Source organism: Pollicipes pollicipes, unplaced genomic scaffold (genome assembly GCF_011947565.3).
Source record: "Pollicipes pollicipes isolate AB1234 unplaced genomic scaffold, Ppol_2.1 Scaffold_3087;HRSCAF=3621_pilon_pilon_pilon, whole genome shotgun sequence".
In the NCBI taxonomy this organism is placed as follows: Eukaryota; Metazoa; Arthropoda; class Thecostraca; order Pollicipedomorpha; family Pollicipedidae; genus Pollicipes; species Pollicipes pollicipes.
In genome coordinates this window covers 24933436-24953014 of record NW_023596225.1, presented here as the reverse complement: position 1 = coordinate 24953014, position 19579 = coordinate 24933436, and the positions used below count along the sequence as shown (strand labels likewise).

Sequence of the window (19579 nt, the reverse complement as noted above, 5' to 3'; positions counted from 1 at the left end):
CAGCAACACGAAGCGTAATTGCTTCAAGCTGTCCTGAGTAACGCTTGGTATTTGCATGGCCGCTTTGGACCACGTGAAACAACCGAAGGGATCCAGAAATCAGGGCCTAGTGTCTGTGGAAGAACCAGTCGGAACCAAGATCGATGCGTCCGTTTCCATGAAGGGGGTCAGGAACTTAGATTCAGCACCGGGCACATGTGGTTAAAAGCGAATGTATCGCCTCAAAAATGCAAACCACAAAGCGATCTCAACGGCCTCCGACCCATGGCGAAACCAGCAATCTGTCCGAGCGAAGACAACTGCCTTTTTAAGGGCTAGCCTTCAGAAGCCATGGCCGAAGCGGAGAGAGCGGCCCAAATACACAGGCGGGAGCCACCGTGACCACTATAACTAAAACATGTGTTGTCTGCGATAACTTTGCCCACAATCGCCCCAGCCGTATGTCATGAAACTCGTGATTTAGTCGACTGACATGGCCGTGACCTGGCCAAGCCCAAGCCAGTCACTGTCCAGGCCATCTCACCTGGCGAACTGTCGTGGGAAGACTTCCACGTGGAGCCCCGTAAGCCTCATCGTCGTAAGTCGGACTTCCAAAAGGAGACTTTACATGCGGCGTGATGTAGGAATGCGTCTAACTCCTTCAGCTCACGTGTTCGTACCGTTCACGCGGTAACCCCTGCGTGTGTTATCACTGCACAAGTGAGACGCCGCGAAATGTGTCATTGGTAGGGCTTGTTGGACCAGCAGCACGACTGCCGTGTCTGATCTGCTCATCGATGTATGTTTATCGTACGGTTATGGGTATCTGTTACAAGGCCTCCGAAAGACGCAGTTTCCTAGTTCCAATCGCGGAAAGCGTCGCCTTCGCCAGTCGAAACACACACGCACCCACACAAACACTAATACTCTGGATGTGAACCAGTCCATCCGCTCCCCACACATACAAACATCCAAAGGCGCGTGGACCAGTCCAAACACAGATCGGCCTGCAGATCGCCCAGGACACAGCATAGAGGACAGAGCCTGCAGATCGGCTAGGACACGGCACAGAGGACAGAGCCTGCAGATCGGCCAGAACAAAGCACAGAAGACAGAGCCTGCAGACCGGCCAAGACACAGCACAGAGGACAGAGCCTGCACACCTGGCCAGGACACAACACGGAGCACAAGGTCTGCAGACCGGCCAGGATAGAGGCAGAGGGACAGAGGCCTGGCAGATCGGCTAGGACACGGCACAGAGGACAGAGCCTGCAGATCGGGCCAGAACAAAGCACAGAAGACAGAGCCTGCAGACCGGCCAAGACACAGCACAGAGGACAGAGCCTGCACACTGGCCAGGACACAACACGGAGCACAAGGTCTGCAGACCGGCCAGGATAGAGTGCAGAGGACAAGGTCCGCAGACCGGCCAGGATACAGTGCAGAGGACAGAGCCTCTCCGTTAGAGTCGATCACTGGACTCGAATCAGCAGCCGGCCCAATCAGCTGGGTGTCCCCCTCCCCACCGACACTGATTCTACGAATTCGCGGGATTAGAGGGCCCATCGCATTTGGGACACAAACTCAATGGAGTACCTACTGGGTCTACGCTGATTGCTTAGGAATTGATGGATCATGACAACTGGTCTCTTCATGACTGATAAGTTAAGATAGCGCGATGTCAACAACGTAGTGCGTGTCTTCACCTGCGACACGCCGCATCAGCGGATGCGCTCGGAGCGAGGAAACTGTACAATGTAAGGAGTGACGCAAACGTCCACAACGCGATACAAAAGGATCGCATAAACACCCGTGACACACAAACGTAAGAACATTACACGAATATGCAGCTTGCTTTGACTATCTGACATCCTGTCAGCACGGAACGCCACCCCGAAGACGTCCCGCCCCATTCCCCACGCCGCCGGGCCGCGCCCACTGGGCCGCGCCCGGCGCCGAGGGGCGGGCGGTATGTGGTCGCTTACCCCTCCTTGGAGCCGTCTGGCAGGAGCCCATTGGGCACCTGCACATAGAGACGCTGCCGCCAGAGAACGGTCTCCCAGCGCGCGTTCAGCGTCGTCGTCAGGGTCATGGTGATGCTGATCCTGACGGGCTGGCTTTCGTCGATGTTTGCCAATTCATTCTCCTGCCGCACAGGTCCGCCGGGGTAGCGTCAGTACCAGGCCCGGCTGCGGGCGGCGCCGCACGGCGACGGGCGGTGCGACGGTTAAGCTCCAGGGCCGTCACACACCCAGGTCAGCTGGGCTCCGGCGGCTCAGGGCGACATCGTACATCGTACGACATCGTACATCGGCATACAGCTAGACAATTCTATCGCGGTGTTAAAAGGTCAAGCTATCCAGAGGCAGGACTCATGGCGACGGTGGGGGGGCTTTACGCGCGAACATAAACTTTGAATGTATAGAAGGTCAAGCTCATCGAGCTTTCGGTAGTGCGGGCTGGCTGAATATTGCCCAGTACGACCCATCAGAATGCTCGGTAAGACTACATCAATCGTCACTCCCGCAAGGGCGAGGGTGTCGGGTGCAGAGGGCGGGGAAGGGGCAGTGGCCCCTCAAACTTGGTGAAATCTTGCGTTTGCCGTCCCGACTCTCTTGGGAGAATTTACGACACGAATGCATTTAAAGTGCGATCCTCATTTCTTGGTATGCGTCTGCACCCCTGTTTTCCGGTCCACGCTGTACTTACAATTACGCAACGAAAATTCGAACGAGGAAAACAGTTTGAATCAGGGCTAAGCACGTTGCATTTCCGCCAACCCAGCGAATCCAACATTTTAAATGAAATCGCACAAACACCGAGTGGCGTTTTTTTAACCTAGCGAATCGTACACCTCGTACGTCTAAACGAAGCATCTGTTGCACATGACGTGACAGCCCGGCGTAATATCTCATGAGCCAGCTGACATTCCAGGTCTCGAGCGCCGGTATCACTGGCATCGTCGGCACCCCGTGGGAGGATCGCGTGATGACGCACGCCGCACAACCTCTCAAAACGGCGGTGACAACGGCATGGCCGGACGATTCTGGATCTCACCGGCCCCGGCGGGCGCGCATTTGCGTTGTTGACGCGACATCTTCGGGAAAGCGCGCGCGACTTAACGCGCGAAGACGTTGCCACGCCCGGTGGGGCTGGTCGGACGGCCCTAGCACTTGTGGCCCGCAGCCGGCAGCGGCGGCCGCCCTTTGGTGTCTTCGGTTGTGCGGAGATCAATAGGGCGCCAGTTTTTTGGACCCGTCGCCATAGCAACACCGCACAACCACGCCAGCACGTAACAGACCCAAATGGGCGTCAAAGCCGGCATTACGTCACCTTCGGACGGTTGTAGCAGACGTCGAAGAGTTATGTCTGAATTCGGGGCGTCACATTGGGAGAGAGTCGCTCCAGGTGTGCATGCGCATAACGGTCCTCCAGGTCACACAGAACGTCACACAAAAGGTCATGGCTCTTAAACCGTCAGAGACTTGTCACCGCCCGCAGGCTGTTCAAGACGAAAACATCACGCGTGCAGAGCCAACGTGGATGTTGTGCAACTTTCAAGGAACAACACAAAACTGTGCTAACAGATCCTTCTACGGTCAGGACTTGACTGTTGTCGGGGAGTGTATCGACTTGGCTAAAACGTGGATCGGTAAGTCTTTTAGACAAGAACGCGTTCCCGGCATTAGGCCCTGATTGACAATCAAAGGTCAGAGGGAGGAAATCATCGTGCAATCGTGACGATCGTTCGATTATGTACTAAAAAGCGGCCTCAGTGACATGGGCGATAGCACACTGAGCAAACGTGATATAGGCGATAACACGCTGAGTACCCCTATCACGGTCGCAGCGGCACTGCACTGGCAGCAACAATGCGCCAGGTCACGATCAAAACAGCGATCTGATCACAAAGTCGGGTTTATTTTAAAATTCCTAACCTAGAATAATGCACACAAATAGCAGCGCGTTGGATAGTAATGCTCTTTTTAATTTACGACAAAATCTTTCTGGAAGGCATGATCTCCAAATCCAAACGTGACATTAAAAAGCGATAGCACCACGGATCAAGACATTCCTTGGGTCTTCTTACTCATGGTGGCTGCGAGAAGAATGCTTGCAACTAAAATTTTAGCAATATATGTCGATGGTGTTAACTGGCAATTTATAAAATGGCTACCAGTAATAAACGTTGAGCTAAAAAAAAATCCATCGAATCCCGGGGAGATTTTGCACCAACGACACTAAAAAGTGGTGCTGAATCAAGTAAATGAGGACAAAAGTTGCACATGCTTGAGCCAACTCCACTTGAGCGTGTTAAGCGTGGTGTTGCGGGCGCCGGGCTGACCGCGGTCAGCTGAGGCCAGGCGCTGAGGCGGCCGGGGCATCTCGTCTGCGTGCTGTGGGTGTCCAGCCACCGCCCAGCGGGGTCGCAACTTCCACGCCACAAGGGCGGACTCGGGTGACCGGGGAAAGAGGTGGTCCAGTGCACCAGTACGCGCCTTCAGCTCGGTGGCGTGACGCTGTTCGGACGATACGATCCTCTATGGCCGGTGCCTCGCATGCGCGTCGACTCTGTCGATCTGTGCGTATGCAGGCAATCTAAGTTCCTGATTCAGCAGTGCTTTAAAGTTGTTCGAGGGCGCAATCCCATGGATCATGATGAAAGGAGAGTTCTCCGAGTTTATTGAACAAATGAAGGTGCCATCAAAACTACATCTGACAGCTTTAAAACGTTTTTGTGGCACGTCAAGGTAATTGTAGTTATTCGGCAACAAATTGGAACCAGGTCTGACGTAGTTACTTAGACCTACGTACGCGGCGAGACTTTTATACTACTACAGCCTATCTACTAAAATGACTGAAAATGACAATTACCTGAACCAAAGCTAATCTAACCCTAAACCCAACCTTATAGCCAGATACAGTCGGATTCCTCTCATGACAAGCGAAATGCCCGGCTTTGTTACGCACCTCCAGCTCAGTAGCGGGCAGAAGGGACACAGCGTAACCAGGGTAGGGTGTTCGCATAACTTGGCCGGCGCGTAACTTGTGAGAGGGGAGTTCAAAATGGCTAAAAATCGTAGGTTGTAAAACCTCACGATCTGCAACAGATAACGCCAATTTAAGACGAGAACTGTTGCAAGAGCAGGTGCAGTCTGAAAACATTACTTTGTCTACAAGGAAGAGGCCTTTTTTAAATCAACCGAGGTCACGGACCACTGTTGCCTTACGCAGACTTTCTTGTATTGTGCTACATCTGAAATATTTCACGTCGTAGAATCTGAACTTGGGGAGCATTTTTTAGTTTGGTATGCCCTATCAAAAACTTCCACGGCACCCAGGCGTGCCGCCAAACTTGGCTAACCAGACATAAATTCGCTACAAATTATGTTTGGTATACCACTGAGCTTAGAACATGTTGTCGTAAAACTTTGCATAACTCTCTAGCGGTCATCCAATGTCTCAACACATTCAGGTTTTCGCTCTGCTCCTGTTCAAACGTACATTTAACCTTTCTCCCAAAACTCGGGGCCTCGACCTAGAAGGTTAGTGAATTAATCATGAGACCCTTAAAGCTGACTTCCAGTGATACTCCTTCATGGCAAGCAATTCACTGATTTTTGTTTTATGGCTCCAACTGAGAATACCGACCAACACCAGTACCGGATGTTATTACCCCGAGTTTTTCCACTCATTTCATCCTTTTCCCGGGTTTTCTGTTCCCCGCACGACAAAATAGTTCCAAGCAATCGGACTCGCGCATGAAACAGCCTACGGAGAAATGACATGGCCCTTTTTGGACGTCCCACATAAGTATTGGCCGTTTTGAAGACAATCTGGCCTACTGTGCAGCACGACCACTGGAGGCCAGCAGCTCATTGCACAGACCGTGACGATCTCGGCCAATAACAGATGGGAGCCGCCGTCATACATCGCCTCAAGGCTGCCAGCAGCCGGACCACCGACAAGAACTGTGCAGCCAGCTGCAGGAGACGCGGCCACATTCCAGTACAGCCAAACAGCGACTCCTCAAAGCCAGCCGCCACGTCCACGGCTCGCTCCATCGACCACCGCGCCGTCCGAGCAGACGGCGGTGGCGACGCGTGGGCCGCCAGCCCACCGTGCTGATCGGTCACGAGACATCGGCCGGACCCGACAGGCAATAGGGGAGCCGCAGGACGGGTGACGCAAGACACCCGGCGATGACAAGGCGCCTCGGCCGGGCCGCCGTCACAAACACAGCTGGCCGCCACGGCGCGTCGAACTCACTAGCTGATTTGGCAGAAAGGGCTCTGTAGATTTCCCCACGCCGCTGCCCTCTTCGTTACAAGACACAGTTCTGGCGGCATGGGGGGGCATCAAACCCAGTGCTGCCGCGCTGCCCCCACGTGGACGCTGTAGTGGGGCATGCTCATGCTGAAACAGAGGAGAGCCGGGTCAGACTGGGCCCACCAGGCGGCCCACCACATCCGCTGAGGCAGCTGGCCGACACAGCACTGCTGGTGATCAGATATGGCTGGCGATAATCTGGACACGACCTTAATTCCCTGATTTACCAAGAGACTCCCATCGACACATATAAACGCACATCGATTAGCTAGACACAGAACTGTATACGGTCATACGCCTCTGCCAATGGCCACGAGGAGTCCCTGGGGGCATCTCTGCCAACCTGGCCGAGCACGCGGTGCATTTCCGTGATCAATTATTGACCACTACCAAGCCCGTGGCGTGCACAGAGCCCAGGGCACGTCTTGTACTGCCTTATGTAAGCGCAGGGCTAGCGATACCGAGTCAGGCAGCCTGCAGACCGTCGCAATATGGTGCCCGCGCGGCCAGTGGACCCGAGCGCCGGGGGGGAGGGGATCTCCGCCGGATTATTCGCCGGCTGGCGGCCGGACCCGCCGAACACGAGCCGCCCACACCATGCTCACGTGACCCGGGCGAACCAGATGCGCGGCAACGGCCTTTGCGGAGGGGCCTGCGGCCCCCACCGGCAGCTAGCGACAGAGCAAGGTAGTGGCTCGACACGCCAGAAACGTTTCAACATTCGGTCAATGGCGTGCCAAGCATGTCGATTCACACTATAACACCCCCGGTTTAAGGCTTGCTGCCTGTTGCCATTCACTCGCTCAAAATCGGTCACTCAGCAACGGGCAGGATGGCGGATAAACCCGCGTGTAATCGCCTCAGGCTTGACAAGTGGGTCGCACAGGTCAAATGTCCGAGTTCGAGGTCAAAGGGCAACGGATCAGCGCCCGCGAATCGCGTGCGGAGGCCACGGGGGAGCCGGGATTCTGGTGGCGTGACTTTACATTTACACCCTGGACACCCAACCGGATGAATTATGGACCGCTGCACGCCAGACCCATGCAGCGAGGGCCGGAACGGCGCGCCCTCATCGCAGTGCCATGGTCCGAGGAGGTGGCGACCGTGCCCCGGCGCGTCGGTCAGCGGTGGCCGTCGGGCGTCAGGTGCGCCGGCGGCCGCCGCTGACCGGTCGATACGGGCGGGCGCCGCGCCAGCCGACACACGCAGCCGTCGACAAATGACCGGCCGCTCGCGCACCGTCGCCCGGGCGACGCTTTCGAAGCACGCCGACGCACGGCGACCCATGTCCAACACGCAGGTCCACGGGCACACTCTGCTGTCAAAAGCAATGCCTTTACTTGGGTCAACGTTCATGACGCAATAACTCATGTGCTATATGTACTGACTTGGAGGAAAACACCACTTAACCATAACTGTGTGCAACAACGAAAGGTTTTTTGCACAACGTTTGTTGTAGTTTGGCGGTTCGGGGGTGGTGGGCATGACACGTTGGTCCAATGTCTTACACCAATAACTCACGAATGGCAGGACCGTACGAACGTTTCAAAATGGCCAGATTTACTTTTGAGGCAAATACTTACCACTAAAGGGAGTGTCACATTTGTATGAGGTTTTGAGCTGAAATAGTCATAATGAAGGCCTTTGATGCAGTTCAGGGTCATGCCCTGTTTAAGACCTATAACCCTCTGGTTCCTGACCTTAAAGGCTTCAAAGATGTGAGAGAGTAATTGCGGGGGAGTATTTCAAGATGAACTTGCAATGCATGACAGTTAAAAAACGTCACTGATATCCTGTCATTCCACCGCCCATGCGCCGGTCAAGGTCAAGAAAAATATAACTGTCATGTCGTTCATATCTCGCGTTGGTGAGCACGTTTCCAGGCATAACGGACGTTAGCTGGCCTCGCTCAATGTTGTGCAAGGTACGATGACGCAATCAAACACCGACGCATTGCGGAGCATATTTACCAAAGAAGGAAATGGTGTTGTCTAGAGCAGCAATTTCCATTAAGTATACAAACAGTTTTAAGTAAACCTTTTCATCTTAATTGACGCTTGGTTCAATGTCTCCAGGTGTGAAACATTCCCTTTAAGCTGTGTCAAGTTTCCTGGCAAGCGATTTCACAGATTCTGATCCCCCGATTCTATCATCCCTGGCGGTCTTGCGGGTCTTAGGCAGGACGTAGCTAAGGGAATGGGACCATGCCCCCGCCCCGAGCAGGATGTTTACGCTAGATACTGGGTAATTTCGCGGAATTCGGTCAAGCTGCACAGGAGTTTGCAAAAGATGGCATTTCCCCGAGCAGAGGAAGACTGCGCTGCGTGCCTGGCCCCTATGCCGTCCATGGGAAGGACCAGTATAATTTGTAATGTCAGGTTATACCACCCCGGGTAACTGACGACGGCGGCACAGGCGCTTTCAATCGCCTCAAAGTAGCCTCGCTCCCCCACACCCGGCGACTCTCTCGGCATCTCCATATTCCAGCTAAATCACGAAAAGGCTGTCTCCAAACGGCACAACTTTCCATATTTTGGGGGCTACGTTCGCCCCGCCCCCCCCCCCCCCCCCACACACACACTCACTAAGGGGCTAACCAACCACAGATGGTAGACAAGTCAGTTCAGACTCAGATGCGGAACACACTTGCCAGGCAGATTCTGAACAGGTATCCGAGCATCATTGCCCTGGACGTAGCGCCTGACCAGTGGTTAAAGGTAAACTAAAGGCTGGCGCTTAAGTCATCCAGCCCCTGCGCAGCTCTGGATGACCTGGACTTCACCGGCCTGTCAACATCACTGAAGGTCCTCATCACCGCCATGTCAACATCACTGAAGGTCCATCACTCCTCAACCTATACCTGCTTGTCAAGCATGTATGCAAACCAGATCGTAATCACTACTATTGAAGGCAGCATCAGGGACTAACGAACACTCACCCGCTAAAAAAAAAAACACACGCGCCAGGTTAAATTCCACTTTCCGTTAGCCCCCGCCTCAGAACAAGAAATGTGAAATGCTGATGTGCCCACTCCAGTTTGGCAAGCAGTGAATTTGTTTTATCCGTGCACATATCACAGCTCAATTGGCGTCTGTCGGTCGAGACGGCAAATGGGCTACGGATTCCACATGACAACCTTTAACGAGTCATGTGTTGCAGCCTCTAGGCCACTGATCCGCCCAGGCATGAGTCAAACAGAAACTGACACGGAGAGCGAAGGCAATCGATCGTGTGCAGAGGCGAAGGAAAATTCTATCAACTTGAGGGAGGACAGCATCGCCATTTTAAATTACTTCTTTTCAGTCAATACTCAAATAGGCAACATTAAATTGTCAGTTCGTTGGGGCCTCAGTCATCTGACCCCCTCTCTTCACGCGCCACTGACTCAGTCCCACAGACAGGCATGCACGCAGAGCGGCAGAGACATGTCGAGGACGCGGAGTGTGGTGCGGGAGAACTGCGAAGGTCATCACACCGTAGGGCACCGCCGCCACCTGACCCGCATGAGCGCCACGTCACGGCGGGTGGCGAACGGCGGCGAGTGAGGCGCAAGGCCCGTATCCAGGAGGGCCGCTCCGGCCTCGTCTCCAGGGCGACCGACGCCCCCCCCCCCACCCCCCCCCCCCCACTGCCCAGTCAGCTTGCCGGCCACCGACGTGGGCGAGCGCCCAATCGATGACCCTGGTGCGGGGAAGCCCCGGCAGGAGCACGATCGAGGCGATCGAGCCACTCCGCCCGCCATCGCGCCGGTGCCCAGCGCAGGGCCCGATCCACCGGTGACCCGGCACGTCGTCGTCTGCACGCTACCGACCAATCACGGCGACCCGTACACGCCATCAATCAATCATGGCGACCCGTACACGCCACCGACCAATCACGGCGACCCGTACACGTCACCGACTAATCACGGCGACTCGCACGCGCCATCGACCAATCACGGCGACCCGTACACGCCACCGACCAATCACGATGACCCGTAAGCACCACCCGAGCGATGTACGCCAATGTGCGACGGCACCGAAAAATCGTAGTCTTTACGTGTGTAAGCGATTGAATCGCACCTGAATGTCATCGATTGGGTCAGAATGGGTCATTATCTACCAAATCGCAAACGTAAGTCACCCAATAAGTCATGGTAATGCTGTAAAATTATTCGATCACACAGAGAAAGCTCCGGCTGGCCACAAAACCCATTAGACCAGTTGGACCAAACAGTTACCGCAGCGCTTTGCAAACCTCACCTCCTTTCAAAAATCAGCTAAGAGTAAATTTTCCCAACCCGCAAAGCCAATCATGGTACAGCCGGGCTCCAGAGGTAGCATTTATTTGCGCATGTGCTGTAAATGCATCGTATTTAACGCGGCACCTCCGAGATACGCGTGCCGTAATGTGCAGTATGTGCCATATGTGCTGAAATCCTGTAACGTAGTCACTAACATGGGGCATCTTCGTCTTCAAACGAGCCGCGGCGATCACAACTGAGCTCAGAGAGCCCAATTAGAAGACGTGATTAAAGGAAGCATATCCCAGCCCCATACGCAAAATACAGCCATCATTTCAACCGGCGGTGTCATGCGTGACCGGCGTGACTGGGGCCCGGATGACCTCTATAGGCATTCCAGATGACCTCTCTAGGCATTGTGATATAACTCTTGACGACCAATGCGACGCACTCAACAGCTCCCGTCATTAAGCGTCAAAATCTAACTCGATGTCAGCGAGGTGGGGTGGGGGCGGTGAAACCCTCGACAGGGAGTCGGACAAACCCTCACAACTTACGGCTGCGAAGCGCACGTCCTCCCAAGTGAGCTAACTCACTCCCACTTCCAGGTGCCTTGACACCTTAGGAGGCGAGCTCAGGTGTCATGGGCCGGAGTTCTGGTCTGCCGATTATTTACGACGGCGGAGGGCATGACGAAGCCTGATTAAACGAACGGCAACCTTTAGGCGAACCGCCGCCACCGTGTGCGACGTTGGCAGCGGCCTGGCCAGAGGACAAAGGACCGCGTGATGACCTCTAGTCGCCCCGCGACCCGAATTGGCAGCGGTCGGTCAGGCGGCCGCTGCTCCAGCGACGCCGCGCGGTCCGCATTCGTCGTTGGCAGCCATTCTGGCCTGCCCGACTCGAGTCACATTGCGTCGCTCCCGCGTACTCGCGCGCGCGGACAGCGGTCAGCCCCGGAGCGCCGCCAGTCCGGCGGCCAGCCTGGGCGCGTCCGCCGGCCGCGCGGCCACGGCCAGCCAGAGCCTGCCCCGCCGCCGGCCACGGCCCCGCCGAGCGCGGAACGCACGGCCGCGCCATGCGGCGGAGCAGGCGCCGGCTCATCGCCACCGCTCTCCCGACGACCACTGGTCACCGGTCACTGCCGCACCCACGGGCATCGACGCACGGCTCACACGAAGTGACTCAATATTGGATCCAATATATGCACCCTCACTGTTGGAGACGGCGCAAAATGACCTTAGAAGTCGCCGCGTCCTTGAGCCCCAATCAACAACACCAATTGTCAATATCGGAGACGACTATGTACATATATATATTACGCAGGCCATTTGTACACTGTCAGTAGGTCACGCCATAAACGCTGAGCCACTTACTTGATGTAACTGCTTCTGCTTTTTCGTATGTTACCATTCTCGTCGTAAAAAACGACATTGGGTTCAACATCCATCTTGACGAATCTTTGCATACGACTGCACGTAGCACATGGGGTTCAGTTACAACCATCCATAAAATGCCACTTCAAAATTAACACATCAACCAGCCATGTCAACGAAAAACTAAGGCCACTTTCAGCCAAAAAGCTGTTACATATTTCCCATACGATTTGGCAATACTCTTTTAGTGCAATAGGTGCAAACCCCCACTGTTTGTACCAATTACAATAGACATGCCCCAGCCCCCACCGCGTGCCCTGCTTTCGGTCGTTACGTTATGGTCCAAAGCACTGCAGCAACGAAGACACCTATTGGTAGCCCCTCGCTGGCCATGAGGTACGTGTTAAAGAAAGTTGAGAACAAAATCGAGCGCGTAATAGAAGAACGAGAAATAGAAACAAATACCGCCAATCGGACTACAAAAGTAGATTATAATGCAGATACATCCGGCTTGGCCGCGTCCAGTCGAGTCGGACCCATTTTGCACTGCTTACGTTACGCCAGGACTCGCCGCGCTCACACACAGAGGAAACCCACAGCCAGCCGCGCCAGCCATGACAGTGACGCGAACACCCGGCCACGCTGGATCAGCTGTGCATATGCCTGCACTGCATGGGCCACTATCACCCTTCTGTATCAGGTGACCAGCGAGGATGCCAGGCGAAAGGCGTTCCCCACTGCCTATGAAATAATCCCAGGCGATCAATTTAGAAGAGCCAAAAGCCGTCTGGTCCCCTCGCCACCCCCTCCCCACCAACACAACGCCCCCGGCCAGCGCGTGCGTGGCACGCCGGGGGCCGCCAGCCACGCGGACTTTGCCCCGGCGGCGCCGGCGGCCGCGACCTCCCCACTCACAGCCGGCTCGGCACAACACTGAAGTCAGACGCCGCCAGCGCCGACGGCCGGCCGGCCGGCCGGCCGCCCGGCAACGGCCGCGGCCAGCTGACCTTGGGGGTCAGGGCCGACGACCACGGCCGCGCCGCCGGCTATTTCAGGCCGGGTCACGTGGTCCGCGGTACGCATCAGGCGCTCAGCTGACCGGTCACTGTGCGATGTGCCGCACAGCTGACTGGAATCTGTTCCAAATCCGAACCAAAGCGAATGGAGTCGAATCCGAATCCGATGCAAAAAGACTGTTGACAATTGAAATCGGGTTTGAGTCTGGATCCAGCCGTCAGAATTGCCCAATCTCATTCCAAATTTGAATGAGCTTTTATGTTTGCCAGACAGACAGGTAGCAATTAGCCAAGGTAACTTGGTATCAAAGTTATATGAGTAAATAACACACGTGTGTGTACGCGTGCACGCGTAGAGGAAAACTTCAATAGGTGCCGCACGAACCAGTTCTGATGCTCTGGAAAACTCGCATGTGCGTCAATTCCCAATTCGACTTAGCCAAGCAACAAACGCGATGAATCCGAATACGAGTTCAGATCTGATCAAAATGTAACCCATTCCTGGATCACAGCCCGTTACGCTGGATTCGATCTGGATTCCGCTCGTCAAGCACAAATCTGAGGTCCACACTCGCTGGCAGAGGGCACATGTCCAGGCACTGAGTAGTCTGGGGAGACGAATTTGGGACGAGTCTCACTTATGACACATGGAATCTATCGCCACTGCAAGGTGATTCTGGTTGGTGATTTGGGCTTCCCAATGTCACGACAACCCGGTCAGGTACCGCATACGAACGTGCTGACAATACAACTGCTAAAAAGAGCGGTCAGTGTAATTTCCATTCATGGGCGCAATCGGCTTGCTATAGACAATTCCATCGGCTTTCGAGGTTTCGAGGTTTCCGGACTTTCGGAGCACGAGCAAGAAAAGGACTACGAGGAAAGCGAAGGGAGGACAGAAAAGGCCACCTGCCGTCTCCATGAAAGTCGTGCTTGAGCAAAATGTGACCCAGGCTACAACGAACTTTGCAACCTTCAATTGCATCCTATTACGCGATTGTTCGCTCGCTAGAGTGGGCCAGATGGCGTCATGTCCGTTTCAGCAAAAACCTCGCAGCGCGTGAACATTTTGAATGCATCGCGTGGGGAAGGAAACGATTTATTTCGCTCGAAACCTTCGGGCCAGGGAAGACCACAGTGAATGGAATGTAAAGAAACTTTGAAAAAACGCGCAAATCATGGCGAACGCATTTCTAAATTGGATCGCTTTTGGTCAAAGAACAGTAGCCACTCTCAGGACCAGGCCGGAATACCACAAGCACGGCGTGGGCACAAATGTTTGCGGAGTCCTTGAGGATATCATCTGATAGAAGCTGTTGTTCATGTACCTAATCTAAATTTTAGATCCCCTGGTCTCACCAATCTCATTTCACAGTGACCATTTTCAGGTTCAATTAATCTAGATCTCATCGTTTTACTCATGGTACCTCTCATCCAAATATGGTGATTTTTGTTTGGTACTGCTGTACCTAGGAATATGTATGGTTGTGTCAGGCTTACTGCTGTATAGCCGCGCTGCCTGCCACTGTCAACATGGCACTGATCATTCAGCTAGGACCTTAATTGTACACTTAAAACTGGATGGAGCGATTTCGTGACATTTTCGAACCACACCCTTCATCGATTTCTTGACATTTTCTAAGAACGCCTCTGATAGCATCAGAATGACTTTTAACTTGACTACTGCTCACACTTCCAAGCCAAGCTCAATGGAAAAACCCTCATCAGGAAGCCAATCATCAATTGATGTACACCTTTCTAATTGTATATAATTCACACAAGCATGAATTTTTGATATGTTGTGGTAAGGTCAGAAACTTTCCTCAATACTTAATTACCATAATAAAATAAGTCTACATGTATGCTAACTTCCCCTGACTGACATGATCTGCTGCCTGTGGCAGATGCCTCTGTACAGTGGACATCACATGATTCCAGTGGGCAGGATGACTGTTAAAGGGCAGCTTGGACTGTACTAAGCATTACAACATGTTTATGGGAGTGTCCCATCTTTGGGGCCTATTTCAAAAACACACTCTAGTGAGCCCTCAGGGTCAGTTATGTCTAGTAATAGCACTGGGTAGTCATTGCTGATTGCAGCACTGTCAAGACATAATAAGGATATGAATTTTAATTATTTATAGTTCAAATTACACTGTCAATGCTTCATAACAGCATTATGCTTCTTCTCTGCAGTCACCATCACCATTGTCATGACACCTGCCACACACACCTCTACTGGTGTGAATAAAAGAATGTTTGTGATTGGCCTACGGAGCAGCAAGAGCCTGCTACTGAAAGGTGCACTGGTTAAGTTTGAATCAGTGCATTGCTATGGACCATGTAATGCTCCCACCCCCAAGCCAAAGCACCCCTCAAAAAGAGCAGCTTTTGAAAATGTCACAGGAGAAATCAAACTATAGTAACACATTTCATTCAATTCAAAGACTAATAGCTCCATGCTTCCATATTGTTCTGTCTAGATGAAATGTTGCAGCTATTATAGCATTTATAACACTTTTTTGAAAACTTAGCAAGTTGCAAACATTACAGAACACAAAAGTTGGAAAACCCAAGGCAAATGAAATGCATTATGTTCATTGTGGTAAGCAAGGGGTTCAAGGGGATTTCTGTCACAGATGCAGCTACTCCAAATCAAAATTCTGATCTATTCAGAGGGATTTCCAGAAGACTGGTGTTGCTGATAAAATTGCATGCATCTGATCTAACCATAAGTGAATATTACAAAAGAGTAGGATACTCACTATAAGCACATTCTGCAAATCCACAACAAATTCTGCTGTTGTCCCAGAATTGAATGGTCTGATGGTGGAATCATGGCTCACACAAGAATGGCTGGGTGTGGCCTGGGATCCAAGGAGCCCATCCAGTCAAAAGGGTTGACTTTTTAAAATATACTCAAAGAGCATACTATTTGTTCTTTGTCTGGAGAATGACAGGTGGTAACACTGACTGCATACTCTAGACATTATGCTTTGTTATGATGCTGCACTTTCAATGCTCAGTTTATCTGTTTTAAAAGTCTGAATGCCACCTAAAATTATCATAGTATGTGAAAACAATTCTTGATTCACAAAAAAGACAGCTTAACTTGACAGTATTGAAATTAATGCCATACTCAACACATCTCAGTGTGTTGATTTACAGGTTTGACCATCTTTTTCCCACTTTCTTTTCTTTTAAGCAGCTTTACATCTCAAGGCAGCCAATACATTTTAGACATCCCTAAGACACTTACCCAACACTGTCTAACAGTGCTGCATTAAATTGGAATGCCACTGCACATATTGCAGCTTGCAATATTATGCCACACATGCAGTGTAGCAGTGGTTACATCACTGCAACCACCCCAGTGCATGCACACTGTAAATTTGAGTGGTCAACACAAGTCCCATCCCAACTTTGGCAGTTACCATGAACACAGCAGTTAGAAAGCCATTGGTTCAAGGAATCACAATGTTGTAAAGGCATTTTCAAATGACAAAAAATACCCCATGTTTCTTCTAGGCAAAACCATTTCAAAATTCAGTGAAATTTAGCCTGGCTAGACTTTGATGCATGTGAGCCAAGTCAACTGCACCCATTTATCAATCCAGTGCAGTGGATAATTTACTTGCACCAACATGTGGGCACGTTGTACAATATGGGCATCAGAAATTGTGGCATGGCTTAGACTTACCTGACAGCATAAAGATGTGGATTCACAGGTGCACCCTTCTATTCTGCAGTTACCATCTAAATCTAACATTTTTTTATTTTGTGCTGACAAGTGATCCTTTGGTCAGAGATGAGATGAGGTTCAAAACCAGTGACAAAAGAAGTGATATTTGGGGTGGACAATGCAGCGTCTAACCCAAACCGCAACAAATGGATCCTACACTGAAGAACATTGCATTTTGTCTACATTTGTCCATGTATTATCCCGGGTATCTATAAGAGAATCTCAGCACAAATCTTCATGCCACAAATCTGGGCATTCAGATAGGCTCACAGTTGCAAGCAAATGCAGTGTATAGAGCTAATGTGCCAAGAAACCATAACATTGTGAAGGTTGTTTCAGGCAGAAATAATAACAAAACTTCTTGGGTGAAACTAATACACAAAATTAAAGCAATCCGGCCCAATGCTAATACGGTGCAAGGCATTAGGCTTGTGCATGCACCAGGTTCAGCACACTGACGCATCCAAGTGTGCACACTGATGCACACTGATGTGTAAGCAGCATTAGCAAGATTTTTTTGCACACTGTCATCCGACTACATCGCACCATTCATCAGCAGATAAAATACTCATCGATCTTCCTGAAATATCGCGACGGCAACGACCACGGCGATATCCAGAAAACATCGATTTTTAACGTCTTACTAGCGCCACAAATGACTCCAGATATATATCTTCATGGTGCTCGCAAACACCGGAACATCATAAAGAAAATATCACAAGCTCACGCTTCAACTCTTACCTAAGAGTGGATGATTTGAGTATCGGCATGTTTTTACCGTAGTCTAAGCTTGAGAACTCAGCAGAGGGCGCGACAACGTTCATGCTACGATCCTTCGGTACGAAGTGTCAATGTGTCATGAATGCAAGGCCTTAAATATTTCGAGGGAACAGGCTTCAAATGGAAGTAAAATGCAATCCGAGATAAATGACGTCATGCCTCATAAATGGAATATCGACATTAAGTCGCTCATAAAACGCGTTACATAGGAAGAGGAAAGGCCATCTGACCCTCTTATCCTCATTCTTGCCTCATCCTGAATCCTCGAGACGTCTTGCTCGTCGTGCTGCACGCGTCAGCACGAGTGGGCTGAGATGCCCCTAGAGGAAGATCCCGCACAGGTGCCCGGCGCATAGTTCGCAGAGGGGTTCCTGCGCGGGCCAGGGCTCGGCGGTTATCCCCCTCCCCGGCGCATATAGCCTTGCCCACCGTTATCCATTCTCCTTCATTCTATAGCCCTGAAATGATGTTTCACGATCGAAAGGACTCTGATCCAAATAACCAGTGGGAAATGCAATTTTCAGGGTTGTTTTATGGACCCTGGACGCATGTCAAGCGCAAGCGGTTCGTGTGGTAAAAGCGTGTTGCGTTGCTCAGGGCGTTATATACAAAAATATAATCATAAATATGGACACAACACCAAAGCTGCCTCTCAACAATGGTCTTAAACACAAACGGCGGATAGATGACGCTACTGCATACCCTTTGCAGCTGAGTCCTAGGCCTTTTTTGTTTAAATTTGCTGAAATTTGCTTCATTTTATGCACCAATAACGTTCCCGGGCTGAGACGGAACAAACTGGCGCATTTTCTCCCGCATAGAACCTCTTTGCACAATATATTGAATAGCTTCGCAGGAGAACAGCTAGGGTGTTCACAAACTTGATATTTGGTCCCTCCCCGACGATAATTCATTATGTGTGCCAAGAGGTGTAGTTTTGCAATATGGGTTAGGATTAGGTGGCTAAGCGGTGAAAATGATATGGTCTTTCCCAAAATACACAAAAACAGGGCTAACGCCTGTTTTGGCTCAGTTTTCCCTCAAAGTGTGAGGAAGAGGGCTGGAATTTTTAGGTTTCAGTCCGTCAACGGAAACGGAATCTTCACTTCCGTGTGTCTGTTTCCACGCCGCAGTAGCGTAGACAGGGGCGGATCCAGGATTTCGTCAATAGGGGGGGGGGGGGGGCACGCAACAGTGTGGGACCCACTGGAGTCTGCGGCCGCCTCCAAAAAACATATTTGCATTTCGTTTATAATATTTTAAGACATATATATATATATATATATATATATATATATATATATATATATATATGTGTGTGTGTGTGTGTGTGTGTATCTAACTATCCATCTAAATCTATGTATATCTATATGTGTGTGTGTGTGTGTATGTGTGTGTGTGTGTGTGTGTGTGTGTGTGTGTGTGTGTGTGTGTGTGTGTGTGTGTGTGTGTGTGTGTGTGTGTGTGTGTATGTGTGTGTGTGCGTGTGTGGGGGTGCTTACTTTTTTATGCATTTCATGAATACGGAAATCCATCTTACTGGGCGGAGCCCTATAAAGCATGCGATGCAATCAGCTCAATCAATCATTTTTTTATTGTTCACTCAATCAGTGAACAATAAACTTAGTTTACTTATAAACTCTTTATGTTTGCTATCAGTAGCTCTTGGTTTTCTGTAGGCCCAAAGCCCTTCAATTTTGTTGTGCTTTTGTTGTAAGAAAACTTTGTTGTGCTTCTTTGTTGTGCTTTTGTTGTAAGAAAACCACTCCGTCCGGCCGGTTGTGGGACCCTTCGGAGCCTTTAGGTCCCCTCGGCATGGACCATGGGGCATGGTTCCGCGTTTCCCCCCCCCCCCCCCGCCCCCTCTGCGTCCACCACCGGCCCTAGCAGCTGAATATATGGGCCCCGTCAAACACACAAAGTCATACATTCAAATAAGAAATACTCACGACGCGAGGTGTAGGGCTCTGAACGATTGCGTGCGCTCAAGCAGGTTAATGTATAGGGCCCCGTTAAGAGCGTGAGGCCCTCCATTCAAATAGAAAGCACCCAAGACCCAATGTAGAGGGCCCCCGAATGATCGAATGTGCCCGAGGAGGTTAACAGATAAGGTTCCCAAAAAGAGCGTAGAGCC

The 19579-nt window shown here is 51.4% G+C and overlaps 1 long non-coding RNA gene across 1 annotated transcript; it reads right to left on the bottom strand.

Moving 5' to 3' along the window:
• Positions 1-1941: 1941 nt before the first annotated feature.
• Positions 1942-17517, bottom strand: LOC119089535 (uncharacterized). The gene is made up of 3 exons (XR_005093157.1): positions 17407-17517; positions 6250-6396; positions 1942-2125 (listed from the first exon to the last, which is right to left on the bottom strand). It is a non-coding gene; the product is annotated as an uncharacterized LOC119089535 (long non-coding RNA).
• Positions 17518-19579: the final 2062 nt, after the last annotated feature.